This window comes from Chiloscyllium plagiosum, unplaced genomic scaffold (assembly GCF_037043375.1).
Source record: "Chiloscyllium plagiosum isolate Xiang-an unplaced genomic scaffold, Cpla_swu_hap1 HiC_scaffold_5, whole genome shotgun sequence".
NCBI classification, from domain to species: domain Eukaryota; kingdom Metazoa; phylum Chordata; class Chondrichthyes; order Orectolobiformes; family Hemiscylliidae; genus Chiloscyllium; species Chiloscyllium plagiosum.
The window spans coordinates 124,213,802-124,232,220 of record NW_028270143.1 but is presented as its reverse complement, the minus strand read 5'-3'; the positions used below and the strand labels follow the sequence as shown (position 1 = coordinate 124,232,220).

General features: G+C 41.3%; 1 protein-coding gene across 2 annotated transcripts in view; it reads left to right on the top strand.

Moving 5' to 3' along the window:
* Positions 1–18,419, top strand: part of mindy4 (MINDY lysine 48 deubiquitinase 4) — a 188,263-nt gene that overhangs the window by 110,515 nt on the left and 59,329 nt on the right. The gene's annotated exons all lie outside the window — the stretch shown is intronic.

Genomic DNA, 18,419 nt, shown 5'->3' with positions numbered 1-18,419 from the left:
AATATGTGTCAGCACATGCGTGGATAATGAAGCAAATAGGAACAACCTGGATGTAACATTGAGAGTAAAATGCTAAAGGGGTTTGGAAATGTAGACTAGAGTGGCTGTTTTATGGGAAATCTAGAACAAGAGGTCATAATTCTAGACAAAGGAATGACAAGTTTAAAGTAGATGAGAAGTAATTCCTTCTCATCTATGGGATACGAATCTGTGGAATTCACTCCTGCAAAGTGCAGTGGACACCTGGACACTGAATAAATTTGAGGAGATGGATCAATTTTTAATTAGTAATGGATTGAAGGGTTATGGAGAATGGGCGGGAAGTGGAGTTGAGACTGAGATGAGATTAATCATTATCGTATTTAATGGCAGTGCAGGCCTGGTGGGCTGAATTGACTACAACTGCTCCTTGTTCATGTGTTCAAGCCAGTGTTATTGAATAAGTGTTAATGTTGAAAATTGAAGCTTTTAATTTGGTGACTTGCCAGGTTTTAAAATTGAAAACTTGGCATTAATCTTGCATATTTGTATTTGCTTTCATATGATGCAGCAATTTAAAAAAAAAGTGTTTTATATAAAAAAGAAGCCCTCCCCCACATGTCTATGCTGACCAACAAACTGCACTAATCCTATTTACCTGCACTTGGTCCATTTCCTGGCATTTTAAGTGGTCATCCAAATGCTGCTTAAATATTGAGAGTACCTGCCTTAATTATTCTGTCAGGCAGCATGTTCCATGTATTGACAAACTTCTGGGAGAAATGTATTTTTCTCAGATATGTTCTAAACCATTTATTCGTCACCTTAAACTTATGTCCTATGATCATAGGCACGTCTGCCATGAGTCACAGTTATACAGCACGGAAACAGGCCCTTTGGCGCAACTTGTCAATGCTGACCAGGTTTCCAAAGCTGAATCAGTCCCACATGCCTGCGTTTGACTCATATATCTCTAAACCTTTTCCATCACTATGGGGAAGAGATCTGATTTGTCTATGCCTCTCATCATTTTGTATACTTAAGTCAAATCATTCTCTGCTCCAAGTAAAATAAACCCAGTCTATCTAGTCTCTCCTCATAACTGAAACTTTACATCCCAGGCAACTCTCTGGTGAATCTCCTCTGCATCCTCTGCATTGCCATCATATCCTTCTAATAGTGCCCAATTTACCAGCTGATTAATGTCAGACTGCAGCCTGAAACTAGCATCCTCACTATCAACAACACCAATTTTTGTGTCATTTGCAAATTATATCTTGCTATTATTACTAATTATACTTTCTGTAATCACATCGAAGTCATTAATGGACAAGTCCCATCTCCAACCCCTGTGGTACACTGCTGGGGACAGCCTTAATGTTACAAAACCAACTTTTCATCATCACTCTTTTCCTTCTGTTTGTATATCAATTTTGGATCCAGTTTGCCAACTTGCCTTAGTTCCCATGAACTCTTATCTTTTAGACCAGCCTTCCATGTGTAACCTTGTTGAAGGCCTTACTGAAGTCCATTTACACCACATTAACTACAATACTCTCATTGATCTATTTAGTCACCTTTTCTAAAAATTCAGTTAAATTAACTTAGTCAGGTAGGATCACCCTCTAACAAATCTGTGCTATCACTGATCAATCCCCACCTGTCCAAGTAATGACAAATCCTGCCCCTCAGAATTTTTTCCAATAATTTCCCTCCTACTGATGTCAAACTAACTGGTCTCTAATTACCTAGTTTATCCTGGCTGCACGGTGTTTCATTGGTTAGCACTGCTTTCTTACAGCACGAGGGACCCTTGGCAACTGTCTGTGTGGAGTTTGCACACTCTCCCCACGTCTGAGACAAAAATAGAAATTGCTAGAAAAGTTCAGCAGGTCTGGCAGTGTCTGTGGAGCTGAGTCAGAGTTAACGTTTCGGGTTGAGTGACCCTTCCTTAGAACACTCCCTATGTGTATGTGTGTTTCCTCTGGGTGCTCCTATTTCCTCCCACAGTCCAAAGATGTGCATGTTGGGTGGATTGGCCATGCTAAATTTCCCATAGTGTCAAGGGATGTGCAAGCTAGGTGGATTAGCCAAAAAATATAGGGTTACATGAGTAGGATCAGGGTACTGAGATGCTGTGAGTGTTGGTATGAACTCGATGGGCTGAATCATGGAAGTCCATGATCCCTGTTGCCCTTCTTGAACAAAAGATTCACACCAGCAGAAAGGGATGATAACCTTATTGGGATTGTATTATAGACCCCTGAATAGTCAGAGGGAAATTGAGAAACAAATTTGTAAGGAGACCTCCGCTATCTGTAGAGAATAATAGGGTGGTTATGGTAGAAGATTTTAACTTAGTGCCATAGTGTTAAGGGTTTACATGGAGAAGAATTTGTTAAGTGTGTACAAGAAAATTTTCTGATTCAGTATGTGGATGTACCTACTGGAGAAGGTGCAAAACCTGACGTACTCTTGGGAAATAAGGCAGGGCAGGTGACTGAGGTGTCAGTGGGGGAGCACTTTGGGGCCAGCAACCATAATTCTATTAGGTTTAGAATATTGATGGAAAAGGATAGACCAGATCTAAAAGTTGAAGTAATTGGAGAAAGGCCAGTTTTGACGGTATTAGGCAAGAACTTTTGAAAGCTGATTGGAGGCAGATGTTCGCACGTAAAGGGATGGCTGGAAAATGGGAAGCCTTCAGAAATTAGACAACAAGAATCCAGAGAAAGTATATTCCTGTTAAGGTGAAAGGAAAAGCTGGTGGATATAGGGACTGTTGGATGACGAAAGAAATTGAGGGTTTGGTTAAGAAAAAGAAGGTAGCATAGATCGAGTGAATCCTTAGAAGAGTATAAAGGAAGTAGGAGTATACTTAAGAGGGAAATCAGGAGGGCAAAAAGCGGACATGAGATAGTTTTGGCAAATAGAATTAAGGAGAATCCAAAGGGTTTTTACAAATATATTAAAGACAAAAGGGCAACTAGGGAGAGAATAGGACCTCTCAAAGATTAGCAAGGTGGCCTTTGTGTGGAGCTGCAGAAAATGGGGGAGATACTAAATGAGTATTTTGTATCAGTATTTACTGTGGAAAAGGATATGGAAGATATAGACTGTAGGGAAATAGATGGTGACATCCTGAGGGACAGGATGTACTTGTATTTGGAAAGGCAAGGATGATTAGGGATAGTCAACATGGCTTTGTGCGTGGGAAATCTTGTCTCACAAACTCCTCTACTTTTTGTCATGTACATAAATGATTTGGATGCGAGCATAAGAGGTACAGTTAGTAAGTTTGCAGATGACACCAAAATTGGAGGTGTAGTGGGCAGCGAAGAGGGTTACAACAGGATCTGGACCAGATGGGCCAATGGGCTGAGATGTGGCAGATGGAGTTTAATTTAGGTAAATGCGAGGTGCTGCATTTTGGGAAAGCAAATCTTAGCAGGACTTATACACTTAATGGTAAGGTCCTAGGGAGTGTTGCTGAACAAAGAGACCTTGGAGTGCAGGTTCATAGCTGCTTGAAAGTGGAGTCGCAGGTAGGTAGGATAGTGAAGAAGGCATTTGATATGCTTTCCTTTATTGGTTAGAATATTGAGTACAGGAGTTGGGAGGTCATGTTGCGGCTGTACAGGACATTGGTTAGGCCACTGTTGGAATTGCACTGTGTGCAATTCTGGTCTCCTTCCAATTGGAAAGATGTTGTGAAACTTGAAAGGATTCAGAAAAGATTTACAAGGATGTTGCAAGGGTTGGAGGATTTGAGGCATAAGGAGAGGCTGAACAGGCTGGGGCTGTTTTCCCTGGAGCGACGGAGGTTGAGGGGTGACCTTATAGAGGTTTACAAAATTATGGGAGGCATGGAATAGGGTAAATCAGCAAAGTTTTTTCCCTGGGGTGGGGGAGTCCAGAATTAGAGGACATAGATGTAGGGTGAGAGGGGAAAGATATGGGGCAACTTTTTTTCACAGAGGGTGGTACGTGTATGGAATGATGAGGTCTTAATCACAAAAAGATTTGTGCTGTATAGGGTATTTTTACAAAGTTTGGGCAGCTCAACTGGTAGACAATGGAACACTTAATCTCCGGGTTGCCATTTTAAGTCCATGTTGGGTAACTAACGCATTAAAAATATTTTAGTCGATTTAAAAAAAATTTAAACAATAAGTGCCCTTAGACTAAATATCACATTGGAAGTTGAGAAGCTGATTTGCTGAACTTTTCTGATCATATGTTGGCTTCATTTAGTGAAGCATATTTACAGGGAGAGCTTTTGGTAAATGATAGGTGGATTAAATGCAGAAACTTCCAATTTATTGATAGTCTGTGTGAAGCCAAGCCAAACTATTTGTTTTGATACTGACTCTGAAACTGACCATTCTTGGGAAATTCTCTATCTAGTGTTGAGGCAGACATAAATAGCTCTTAAGTCACCAGAATAATCAGCTATGTAAAAACAAAACCAGTCCAGTTATTTAAATTAATCGATGGGGCGCACCAATAATATCGTGTATCTTGCTTTGCGTCAGGAAATTCTAATTCCTATCTATTTTTCTGATCAATTTATAACCACTGGATAATCAACCTGCAAATAGTTTTTCTTATTCTTTTTCACCTTATCTAATACATTCAAAGTATTAAGCAAGAAATATTTGGAACTTGTATCAAAGGAAATGTAGTAATATTAAGAAACTTTAATCATCTGGTGTACTTGACAAGTCATATTGGCAAATGTGTTCAGAGGGTTAAGGAAACACATATTCAGCAGTGACTTAAAGTTCAGAGATGCAAAAACAAAACTAATAAGGGAATCTAAGCTCAGAATCTCGATACCAACTTTGGAATAATAAAAATTGAGGATGGATGAAGTCAGTATTAGAGGAGCACAAATATCTCCGAGTAATAGATTACATTTTGTGTACTGCATGGGTGGAAAGAACAGGAAGAATTTGCTTTGATAGTTTTGGTTAATTAATTAACTCTTGACTTTTGCGCACATTATGTTGAAACTGGGAAGTGCAATTAATCAATCTGTAATCGCCGTCACTTATTTGTAACCATATCTGATGACCTTCCTGCCATTGACATTTCTAAGTTCTTTGTGGAATCATTTTAAGTTAATGAGAGCAGTAGTTGTAGTACAAATTTTATCCCAAACTGAACAAAGAGACACCTTTGATTCTTTAGTTATGTTTTTTTGTATACTGTTAACGTTTTTAAAAAAATATGAAAGCAATCCCTTTATTGAATCAGGCAAATCTTTCTGATCACCCCCACCTGAAAGACAACCCCTCGATCTAACCTCCAGTGTCATGCACAGAACTTGCAGTTCATCTTTTTTTTATGTTGCTGTTATTAAAATCTATTGAGGATACTCCATTTTGACCTGTCCCTGACCGTGTACTACTTTAATCAAGATTTGGAGATGCTGGTGTTGGACTGGGGTGTACAAAGTTAAAAATCACACAACACCAGGTTAAGTCCAACAGGTTTTCGGAGCGCCGCTCCTTCATCAGGTGGTTGAGGAGCAGCGCTCTGAAAGCTAGTGTGCTTCCAATTAAACCTTTTGGACTATAACCTGATGTTGTGTGATTTTTACTTTAATCAAGGCATAAAGAGTAAGTATTTTTTAAACTATCAGTGTCTAGGTATTCCCACATATTATTTGGATAGACAACTTTCACCTAAGGAGGTACTTAACTCTTTAACATTCTCTAAATTTATTTTGCATTTGCAGCTTGGCTGGTTTGTGTCTTTTGACTAAATTCCTTGCTAAAGTCTTGTGGGTATAAACTTATTGGCATTAATAATTAATAATTGACCAATTGATTTTGTAATTGCTTTGTATCGTCAGAAAACTGTTACTCGTGATTTTTGACTGTTTTTCCTGTGACCTATCATAACAATAATTTACAGAGCCAAGTGACTGAATCCTTTCGTGGGTGGATCGCAGTCACAAAGTCAGCAAGGAAGTGCTGCATGCTTTCATCCTTTCACCTCTGCTGTTTGTGTCTGGGAACTTTATAATTTCTTTCGATCCATATCAGTTGCAGTATTGTTAAGGTAGATCCATGGTGATTGTATATCATTTGTTCTTGAAATGTGGATGATGCAGCTGTATCCACTGGCGTTCCAGTTGTTTCCTGGCACATTCTTGATGGAAAGAGGAAGAGCATAATTACATCTTATCACTTTTGTTGTCGCCGCAACATGACATTTCAGCCTTTGATCATTTGGAGAACTCTGTAAAAGTAGTGCGTGTATTCTAGATTTAATGCCTGATGTCTCGTGCAATTTTCTATCCCAATGGCATTGGTTTTAGTTTAGATAGCTGTTAAATTCTTTAGAGTCATAGAGATGTACAGCATGGAAACAGACCCTTCGGTCCAACCCGTCCATGCCGACCAGATATCCCAACCCAATCGAGTCTCACCTGCCAGCGCCCGGCCCATATTCCTCCAATCCTTTCCTAATCATATACCCATCCAAATGCCTCTTAAGTGTTGCAATTGTACCAGGCTCTACCACATCCTTCTGGCAGCTCATTCCATACACGTACCACCCTCTGCGTGAAAAAGTTGCGTGAAAACCTATGCCCTCTAGTTCTGGACTCCTCGATCCCGGGGAAAAGACTTTGTCTATTTATCCTATCCATGCTCCTCATAATTTTGTAAACCTCTATAAGGTCACCCCTCAGCCTCTGACACTCCAGGGAAAACAGCCCCAGCCTGTTCAGCCTCGCCCTATAGCTCATATGCCTGTCCTCAGATGCTGCCTGAATTGCTGTGCTCTTCCAGCACCACTGATCCAGAATCTGGTTTCCAGCATCTGCAGTCATTGTTTTTACCATATCTTTTCTGAACCCTTTCAAGTTTCACAACATGTTTCCGATAGGAAGGAGACCAGAATTGCAGGCAATATTCCAACGGTGGCCTAACCAATGTCCTGTACAGCCGCAACATGACCTCCCAACTCCTGTACTCAATACTCTGACCAATAAAGGAAAGCATACCATACGCTTTCTTCACTATCCTATCTACCTGCGAGTCCACTTTCAAGGAGCTATGAACCCGCACTCCAAGGTCTCGTTGTTCAGCAACACTCCCTAGGACCTTACCATTAAGTGTATAAGTCCTACTAAGATCTGCTTTTCCAAAATGCATACAGAATATAGATTAGGAGCCAGTCAGGCCCTGGAGGCTATTCCACCATTGAGATTGTGGCCTCAAATCCACTTTCCTGACTACCTATTGGACCCTTTGATTTCCTTGTTAATTGAGAATCTAGCTACTTCTGTATTTGAAAATATTCAAGGAACCTGCTATCTGGGGAAGAGAATTTCACAGATTCATGTGCCACAACTTTTGACTGAAAAATATTCTTTCCATCTCTGGAATATCCCTTTTTATACTGTCCCTTCCAGTACTAATTTGTTCCACATGGGGAAATATCCACACTATCAAGCGTACTCAAGTTTATATCTGTTTCAATCTGCATTTCAGGACTGAAATATGAATAAAGACTGGATCGCCTGAGCTTGTACTCACTGGAATTTAGAAGAATGAGTGGGGACCTTGTAGAAACACACAAAATCCTGATGGCACTGGACAGGCTCGATGCTGGAAGCACGTTCCCAATGTTGGGGTAGTTCATAACTATGGGTCTCAGCCTTAGAATAAGGGGTAAGCCATTCAGGACTGAGATGACGAAGATATTTCTTCACTGAAAGAGTTGTGAACCTGTGGAAGTTTTGACCGTAGAAAGCTGTTGGGCCTAGACCATTAGATAAGTTCAAGAGGGAGCTGAATATGGCCCTTGTGACTAAAAGGATCAAAGGATATGCCAAGAAAGCAGGAATGTGAGACTGAAATTGCATAATCGGCTGTGATTATATTGAATGGTTGTGCAGGTTCGAAGGGCTGAATGGCCTACTCCTGCACCTATTTTCTATGTTTCTATAAAACTGAGTTTTTGAATATTTTTAATGCATAGGTGATGGATACTTGATAAGCAAGGATGTGAAAGGTTATTAAAGATAGAAGGGAGTGTGGAGTCATGATCTTATTGGAGGTATAGTGTATGATGGGACCTTGATGAGATGGGCCGATGGGCTGAGGCGTGGCAAAGGAATTTACTTTGGAGAAATGTGAGGTGCTACATTTTAGAAAGGCAAATTAGGGCAGGACTTATACACTTAATGGTAAAGTCCTGGGGAGTGTTGCTGAACAAAGAGTGCTTAGAGTGGAGGTTCATAGTTCTTTGAAAGTGGAGTCACAGGTAGACAGGATAGTGAAGAAGGCATTTAGTACGCTTGCCTTCATTGGTCAGTGCATTAAGTATAGGAGTTGGGAGGTCATGTTGCGGCTGTACAGGATATTAGTTAGGCCACTGAATACTGCGATCAATTCTGGTCTCCTGCTATAGGAAGGATGTTGTGAAATTTGAAAGGGTTCAGAAACGATTTGCAAGGATGTTGCCAGGGTTGGAGGGTTTGAGCTATAGGGAGAGGCTGAATAGGCTGATGCTGTTTTCCCTCTATCGTTGGAGGCTGAGGGGTGAACTTATAAAAGATTTTAAAATCGTGAGGGGCATGGATAACCAAGGTCTTTTCCCCAGGGAGGGGGAGTCCAAGAGGGCATAAGGTTTAAGGTGAGAGAGGAAAGATTTTATAAGGACCTAAGAGGCAACCTTTTCATGCAGAGTGTAGTGTGTGTATGAAATGAGCTGCCAGAGGAAGTAGTGGAGGCTGGTACAATTATAACATTTAAAAGGCATCTGGATGCTACATGAATAGGAAGGGTTTAGAAGAACATGGGCCAAATGCTGGCAACTTGGACTAGATTAATTTAGGATATCTGGTTGGCATGGATGAGTTGGACCAAAGGGTCTGTTTCCGTGCTGCATAGCTCTGAATTGATGACACTAAGTAACAGTCTTAGAGACAGACGTTACTTTCATCTTTGCATGTGTTTTATCCTTGCCTATGCGTATTCTTTGTATTTTCAGCTAATAACTTCATTGTCTTTACTTGAATAACTGCATGTGGAAATGCAGTAAACTAACATAGAACATAGAAAAATACAGTGCAGTACAGGCCCTTTGGCCCTCGATGTTGCGCCGATCCAAGCCCACCTAACCTACACTAGCCGACTATCCTCCATATGCCTATCCAATGCCCGTTTAAATGCCCATAAAGAGGGAGAGTCCACCACTGCTACTGGCAGGGCATTCCATGAACTCACGACTCGCTGAGTAAAGAATCTAACCCTAACATCTGTCCTATACCTACCACCCCTTAATTTAAAGCTATGCCCCCTCATAATAGCTGACTCCATACGTGGAAAAAGGTTCTCATGGTCAACCCTATCTAAACCCCTACTCATCTTGTACACCTCTATCAAGTCACCCCTAAACCTTCTTTTCTCCAATGAAAACAGCCCCAAGTGCCTCAGCCTTTCCTCATACGATCTTCCTACCATACCAGGCAACATCCTTTTCTTTAAAGGTTTGTTTAAACCAACTTCTCAAATTTTAATTGAAGCACAAACATTAAAATGGATCTGTAAATGCGAAATGCTTTTTCATTTTACAGACACTTAATAAAATACCTGTTGTGGACGTGACAAGAATAAATTTCAAAATTTGCCAGCAATAGCAGCCTTGGAGGAGTAGTAAGCAGCAAGGATGATATGGATCCTTGCAAGCAGTTGGAGTTTAATATATAGAGGTGTGAGTTGATGTACCTTGGTAGAAGGAGGGGGAAGAGGCAACCTTTACTTGATGGTACAGATCTAACCTTGCTGCAGGTTCAGAGGAACCATGGGGGTTGCATGCGTGTCAGTCTTTGAAGGTAATATTTTGACAAAAGATGGACAATTTTTCTTAATTTCAAAATAGTGGGTATGGGTTACTGCTCTGACAAGTTCGCTTATCTTTCTGGAACAATGACTAAATTCAGCATTCTCCAAGAGAGCAAGTAACTATCAACTGTTTGGGAGTGAGAAAGTGGAGTTTCATGCTGGTGTTCCAGAATTAAACAAAGGAAATTACATAGGATATATAATAACATGAGGACAGATTTGGCCCGAGTCAAATTTGCAGATGACACAAAAATAGGCAGGATGGTAGATTGCAATGAGGAAGTAAGAACCTTACAAATAGATATAGATAGTTAGGAGGGTGGGCCAAATGTGGCAGATGGGGTTTAACGTGGATAAGTGTGAGGTCATGTATTTTGGCCAGAAAAATGGGAAGGCAAAGACTTCGGGGTATTCAGGTGCAGAGATATCTGGGTGTTCTCGTTCATGAGTTACATAAAACTAGCATGCAGGTACAGCAGATAATAAAGCAAATGGAATGTTGGCTTTTATAGCTAAAGGAATAGAATATAAAGTTAAGGAAGTACTGTTGTGACTATACAAGGCATTGGTGAGACTGCATCTGGACTATTGTGCACAATTTTGATCCCCTTATTTGAGGAAAGATATAGCGGGTTTGGAAGCAGTTCAGAGGAGGTTCACTAGATTGATCCCAGAGGTGAGGGGTTTGCCATATCAAGAGAGATTGAACAGTTTAGGCCTATACTTTCTGGAATTTAGAAGAATGAGGGGAGATCAAATTGAGGTATTCAAGATGATCAAAGGTGTGGATGAAGTAGACATGGAGAGGATGCTTCCCACATTCTAGGATGAGAGCTCATTGTTTTAAATTTGCTACCCCTTGTCATAAGACTAAGTTGAGGAGAAACTACTTCTCCCAAAGAGCGGACCGGCCCCCCGTGTTCAGGCCGGCTTTCATGCATTTCCAACATTGGCAAGCGGTCCAAATTGTGATGGGAGCGAACTTGACTGCTCATACCGACTTTGAGACTTCTAAGCCGGGTAGCTCAGCCGGGTTTGATCCGGAGGTTCTGCCGACGGTCTCGCCTTCGAGGGCGGACCGGCATTCTCTACCCGAAGGTGCAGTGGATGTTGAGGCAGTGAGTAAACTTGAAGAGAAGTTAGATTTTTAATTGGTAATTGGATTGAAGGATTAAGGGGCGCAGGCAGGAAATAAGGGGGTGGGGAGCATATCAACCATAGTCGAATGGCGGAGCAGACTCTGGCCGAATGATCTGATTCTGCTTCTATATCTTTTTAACTTATGAAACTAATGATCCCTGTTATGTTCATGGAAAGATATTTACATAGTTCAAAAAACTAGGGTAAACATGTAAGAGCAAGTTACTGCAAATGGTAGAATCTGTATTAAAAATAAAAAATGCTAGAGATCACAGCGGGTCAGGTAGCATCGATGGAGAGAAAGCAAGCTACTATTACAAGTCTACTTGACTCTTCATCAGTGCTGGTGTGGAGGAGGCAGCATTTATGTAATGGTGTGGAGGGAGTGGTTGTGTGCAATGCTGGTGGAGAAAGGATGTTGATAAATCACATTAAGTAATTGGAATGTGAGAAAATGGCAAAATAATGATGCGACTAACTGCCAGACTGGAAAAAACAGGCAGTCCTACTTGGGTAGGCTGAGGGGAGAGAGGTCATGGGGTCAGAGAATGTAACAAGTGAAGCTAAAAGAATGGGAAAGAATAGGAGTGCGTTTACAATTTGAAGGTGTTAAACTCGACATTGAGCCCAGAAGGGTGTAGAGTGCCTAATTTGAAGATGAGATATTGTTCCTTCTCTTTGCTCTGTGATTCACTGGAACTTTGCAATATGCCGAGAACAGATAGGTGGGCATGCGAGCAGGGCGCTGTGTTAAAATTACCAGCTGCGGGCAAGTCAGGGTCCTGCTTGCATGTTGACCAGAGATGTTCTGCAATGCAGTCACCTGGTGTGCATTTGTAATGCAGTCACCTGGTGTGAATTTGTTTTTCCTAATGTAGAGTAGGCCACATTGGGTGCAGTGAATACAATACTCAAGATTAGAGGAGGTACGGGTGAAATGCTGCTTCACCTGGAAAGACTGTTTCAGGCCTTTGACAGTGAATTGGGAGGAGGTGAAGGGGCACCTTCTGCAGTTACATTGGAAGGTGCCGTAGGAAGAGGGAGTAGTGTTAGTGGTCGAGGAATGAACTAGGGTGCCCTGGAGGGAACAATCCCTGCGAAAAGTAATTGGGGGAGTGGGGAAGATGTGTTTGTTGGTGGCGTTCTGTTGGAGTTGTCTGAATTGTGGAGGATGTTCCTTAAAATGCAAAGGCTAGTGGAATGAAAAGTGAGGACAACGGGCACCCGAATACACTGTTGTGAGTAATGGGAAGGGGAAAGGGCACGGGTGATAGGTTAGATGTGGTTGAGGACCCTGTCAACCACAGTGCATAGGAAACACTCTAATGCCTGGATCTTGAAAGGTTTGTTCATTTTGCCTTCAATTTCCACCCCTCTGTCTCTTTCACACTGTCCATTTCTGACACTTCCCTTCTTTTCCTTGACCTCTCCGTCTCCATTTCGGGAAATAAACTGTCCACTGCCATCCACTACAAAGCAGCTGATTCCCATAACTACCTTCACTCCACCTTTTCACATTCCATGTCCTGCAAGGATTCCGTCCCATTCTCCCAGTTCCTTTGGTTATGCTGTTTCTGTTTAGATGATGCCACCTTCCAAAACATCGCTGGTGACATGACTTCCTTCTTCGATGGAAATGAGTTTGGTGGGGCAGGAACAGGCTGATACAATGGGTCTATTGGGACAATCTGGTTTGTGGATTTTGGGAAGGAAGTAGAAGCGGGCTGTACGGTTTTGGGAGACTATAAGGTTGGAGGCATTGGGGGTGATGTTCTCTGGAGGTAATGAGGTTGATGACATTCCTGGCAACAATGGCTTGATGCTCGGATGTGGGGTCCCGGGGAGGTAGGAAGAAGTGCTCAAGAGTTGGCATTGAGCCTCCAAAAAGTAAGGAATGGTGCCACCTTTGTCGATGGGTTCACTAACAAAGTTAGTGTTTGACCTGAGAGAGTGACGTTTTGGGGCGGTGCCGAGTTGGAGGCTTGGGACTGGGATAAGGTGGGGGGAGGGAAAATGGGGAAACTGGTGAAATCTATATTGATCCCATATGGTTGCATGGTGCCAAGGTGGAAGATGAGGCATTCTTCCTCCAGGTGTCCTTGGTGGAGTGGGAGGGGGAGTTAAATGTTAAGCCACTAGGCGGTGGGGTTGGTTGGTGCGGGTTTCCCAGAGATGTTCTCTGAAACAATCCGCAAGTTGGCCTTTCGACTTGGAAAATGATGCCTGGAGGAAGAACGCCTCATCTTCCGCCATTGGAAGATGCCAACTTGCAGATCGTTTCAGAGAACATGTACTCATCCAGATGCCTTTTAACTGTTGTAATTGTCCCAGCCTCCACCACTTCCCCTAACAGCTCAATCCATACACTCGCCACCCTCTGCATGAAAAAGCCCTTTAGGTCTCTTTTAAATCTTCCCCCCTCACATTAAACCTATGTTCTCTAGTTCTGGACATTGTCTATTTACCTTATCCATTTCCCTGTGGTGGGGGGAGTCCAGAACTAGAGGTCATAGGTTTTGGGTGAGGAGGGCAAGATTTCGAGGGAACCTTTTGACGCAGAAGGTGATGCATGTATGGAATGAGCTGCCTGAGGAAGTGATGGAGGTTGGTACAATAATAATATTTAAAAATTACCTGGATGGGTATATGAATAGGAAGGGTGTAGAGGGACATGGGCCAAGTGCTGGCAAATGAGACTAGATTGATTCAGGATATCTGATCAGCATTGATGAATTCCACCAAAGGGTCTGTTTCTGTGCTATACATCTCTATGACTCTTAAGATACTAGGGTTGCATCACAAGCCAACTTAGTTTCTTTCCTAGAAGGAATACAGGGCCATTCAGGAAAACATCAGCCCCATCGGATTGACTTAGTTTGTGAAATTTCCAAACTTGGAGAGTTAAGTGAGAAATCTGATGATTTTGTACTGGCAATGTGTGAAAAGTTATGTTGGCAGGCTTGCAAAGGACTCATTAAATTGTCTCTACAGTCCATGGCAAAAAATGCTACTAAAAATAAACTATGATGTGGAGGTGCCACTGTTGGACTGGGGTGGATAAAGTGGATACAATATATTGTTCAGTTGTATTGTATCAGTTGTTGACACTATGATCTTTTGCGATGAATTCTGAGTCCTATGATCTTGCTCCACTAGCTACCTGACAAAGCTGTAGCGCTTCAAAAGCTTGTACTTTCAGATAAACCTGTTGGACTATAACCTGGTGTTGTGTGAAAAGTAAGTTAAGAAGAAATGTAAGGAGTTAAGATAGGGGTGTAATTTCTCCAGTCTTGAGTGTCTGGAAATAGTGCTTCGTTTTGCTGTGTGGTTTAGATCCTTGTAACTGGCTTCTGTATTCAGATGGCTTTTTTTCTTCATTTCTACTTCTGTATAAGAAATTTCTGTCTTTTTGTTAAAGAAAATCTGCAGCCTTGTCCTAATGATTGACCACCACACTAATTAACTAAACAAAAAGTCATATTTCTACCTTTATAAAAGATGTGACAGCCCTTTAAAGGTACAGTGGACATTCACCAGAATAGTCCCATGATTGGGTCTTTGCGACAAGGCTAGGTTGAAAAGGCTGTGTCAGGTATCCTTGTTGTGAAGGTGTTCAAGGGGAGATTTAATAGAGGTGTATAAAATTTAGAATTTAGATCAGATAGACAAGGACTGGGGAGGGCTTATGCCCGAAACGTCGATTCTCCTGTTCCTTGGATGCTGCCTGACCTGCTGCGCTTTTCCAGCAACACATTTTCAGCTCTGATCTCCAGCATCTGCAGTCCTCACTTTCTCCTCAGGGACTGGGGAGCACAAATTTCAGGACTTGGACCACCGAAGCAGGGGAAATGTGAAAAAAGTGTTTTTCAAGCAGCAAGAGATAATCAACTGTAATTTGTTACTTGCGAGACTGCAAGAGGAAATTGGACAGGCACTTGAAAAACTAAACTGCGTGGTTATGGGGATCAAGCAGCAGATTCAAATAGACTGGACTGCTCCACAGGGAGCTGATGTGGATTTAATTAGCTGACTTTGTGTTCTTCTGTGCCATAAATGACTGACTCTAGAATAAAAGGCAAGAACATATTGAATACCAACTTGAAGAACAGGAACACTTGAGAAGGATGTGCTTCCTCTGTCCTTCAATCACGATCTGCGTCACTTGAGTTTCCTGTAATAAAATTCTCCGTAATTAGAGGATCTGGCTCTAAAAGCAGAAATGCAGCTTAACCTGCTAAATCTCACTGTAAATAATACTTGTGAATGAAGACAGTGTCTTGAAACTGTCTAGTGTATGAATGCTGCTAGTGCAAGTTCCTAAAGAATGCCATAAAATTAAACTGGTCCATGTTCCTTTTGCTTGTCAGCCAATCCTAATCAACAATCTCCTCTGAATGTTGAGTTTTAAAAGCCAGTAAGTTATTTAGATTTTCATGTATTTGATCATGTGACGTGGGTCTGCCAGGATAGGCCAGGATTTATTGCCTATCTCTAAATGCGTTGGAGAAAGTAATGGTGACTTCTTGAACTTTGCAGTCCTTGGGATATGGTAAATAAAAAGTAGGATTGAGCTACGAGCAGGCACTTCGCAGCGAAACTTGGGTTTTAACATGGATGTAGGTGTAGAACATGTGGATCACAGACCAAATTCAATAGAAAAGAAACATTTGAGCGAATTGAAAATATTGCTTGGACTATGAACTCCCATCTGAGATGTTTGCTTCCGTTGTTTTGCTTTGTGTTCCCATCTGAAAGGTTCTGACCTGAAATATCAAACAACCCCCCAAATGCTGCTTGACCTGCTGTGCTTTTCTAGTGCCACTCTTTATCTACTCCCACTTTACTGTTAACTTGAACCAATATAAATTAACATCAACATATCCCATCCAGTTTTATGCTGCCAGCTGCAGCAATGCAACTCCGGCTGTGGTCACCAAGTGGGCTAGTGGGAGTGGGATTCTGTTCCATGTTTAAAAGCAGTCCTTCACTTTTAAGGAAGTAGTTGTCCTAATAAATGTCATCCAAAATTCATCACTTGGAGAATTGTGAAAATAAATGTGTTGTGAGTAAGCTCCCTAATGAGATTCCTCTTGTTTCTTTCAGTATACTATGTCTAAACACTGACCAGAAGTTCAATGTGCCTAGCCTTCATCCCTCTAAGGGTGCCTGTTTCATTTGCAGCTCTGGTTTGAAGTAAAACTCACCCTCATTGTCTAATCCCATCTGCCTGCAAATGGTCTGTTCCCTGTTCTCTGCCTGTTCATGTATCTATCTAAATGCCTGTTAAATGTTGCTGTTGTATCTGCTTTTACCACCTCCCCTGGCATCGCGTCCCACTCTTTTTGTTTTTAAAAAAAAATTGCCTCTCCTATTTCCTTTAAACTTCTTCCCTCTTACCTTAAACATAGGCCCCTTGGTATTTGACATTTCCACACAAATCACAATATCCATGCCCCTCAATTTTATATATTTCGATCCAAAATCACCCTGCAGCCTCTGATGCTCTAGAGAAAACAATCCACGTTGCCCCACCTCTCCTTACAGCAAAAACACTCCAATCAAGGCAACATCCCATAAACCTCTTTTGCACTGTCTCCAAACCCACTACATCCTTCCCATAGTGTGGCAATCAGAACTGCACAGAATATTCCAAATGTGGCCTAATTAAAGTTTTATAAAGCTGCAACATGACTTGTCACTATTTACACTCAATACCTTACCTGATGAAGACAGGCATACTAGGGGAGGCCGAGTGCTATTATCACTAGAGTATTAATCCAGAGATTTAGGTAATAATGTCTTGGGCACCCCAGTTCGAATCCAGCCATGGCAGATGATAGAATTTGAATTCAATAAAAATCTGGAATTAAAAGTCTAATGATGACCATGAATCCATCGTCAATTGTTGGAAAAACCCACCTGGTTCACACATATAAAGAAACTACCATCCTTACCTGGTCTGGCCTACAAGTGACTCCAGAACCACAGCGATGTGGTTGATTCTTAACTGCCCTTTGGGCAATGAGTGCTGGTCTCGTCAGTGATGCCTTCATCCCATGAATATTTTTTTTTAAAAATTGCCTTCTTTACCACCTTATCTACTTATGGACTTGGACCACAAGATCCCTTTGCATGTTAATGCTACTAAGGGTCCTGCCATTTACTATATACATTCCTTTTGCATTTGACCTCTCAAAATGCATCACCTTATTCCTCTTCTATATCCCTTGGAATCTTTAATATCTAAAAAGGTATTGATCTTAGACACGAGCATACTTAATTACTGAGCTTCCAAAAAACTCTTAGGTAGAGAATTATAAAGGTCACCACTTTCAAAATGAAGAAAAAATCCTCCCCCATCTGTCCTTAATGGCCTACCTTATCTAGATGCTGTAAGGTCTGGTTTATGGTCTGGCACCTACTGCCTTGGGTGGAGGTAAACATTTTTTGCATCTACCTTGTCGAGCCCTGTAAAAATCTTTCTGAAAAATCACCCTTCATTCTTCTAGACCATAGCTAATACCAGGCCAGTCTCCTCAATTTCCCCTCATTGAATAATTCCTCTATTCCAGGAATAAGCATGGTGAATTTTTGATGTACTTCCTCTGCAACTGGTATATCCTCTTTGGCACGGAGACCGTACAGTACTCCTAGAGTGATCTCACCAAGGCACTATATGATTGCAATGAGATCTTTTTGCTCCGGCACTTAGATACTCTTTCATTAAAGGCCAATATACTATTTGCCTTCCTAATTGCTTGCTATACCTAATTTTCAGTCACTTATGAACAAAGGCACCCAGGTCCATTGGAACCTACTTTGCAATCTCTCACCATTTTAGAAATGCTCTAAATTTGTGATTTTTATTAACTCTACTGAAGTGGATAGATTTAAATTTTTTGACATTGTTCCGATAGCCATGTCCTTACACAATCTCGCCTAGTTTGTCTAAATCTCCTTGAAGCTTCTTTGCATCCTCCTTTTCCCACTAGTTTGTGTCATCAGGAATCTTGGAAGTGTATTGCGTTTGGTCCCACTTGAATTAATCAATATAAACTGTGAATAGCCAGAATAGATTGTAAACTTCTTCCTTTTTCTTGTTCTGTTTCTTGGTCTGCCTTTGAATTTGAAATTGTTCCCAAAATATTCAGGGGTTTCGCACTTTGTCAATTTTATAAGCTTCTTCCTTTAACTTCTTTAGTTGTATTACTTTTCCTGTTGGATTTTTGTGTTTCAAAGGAATGTAAATGACGCATGTTGCTTCAAACTAGGGTTATATTATGAAGAGGTTATTTATAGTTCAAAGTACATACAACTGACCCTGATTTTAATTATTGTTGTTGCTTTTGATTGTCAATCCCCCAAGATCCATTATCTTAAAAATAAGTAGTTTGTTTTCATAACCTTTGGGGAAACTCCCAAATCTGAGTTCTT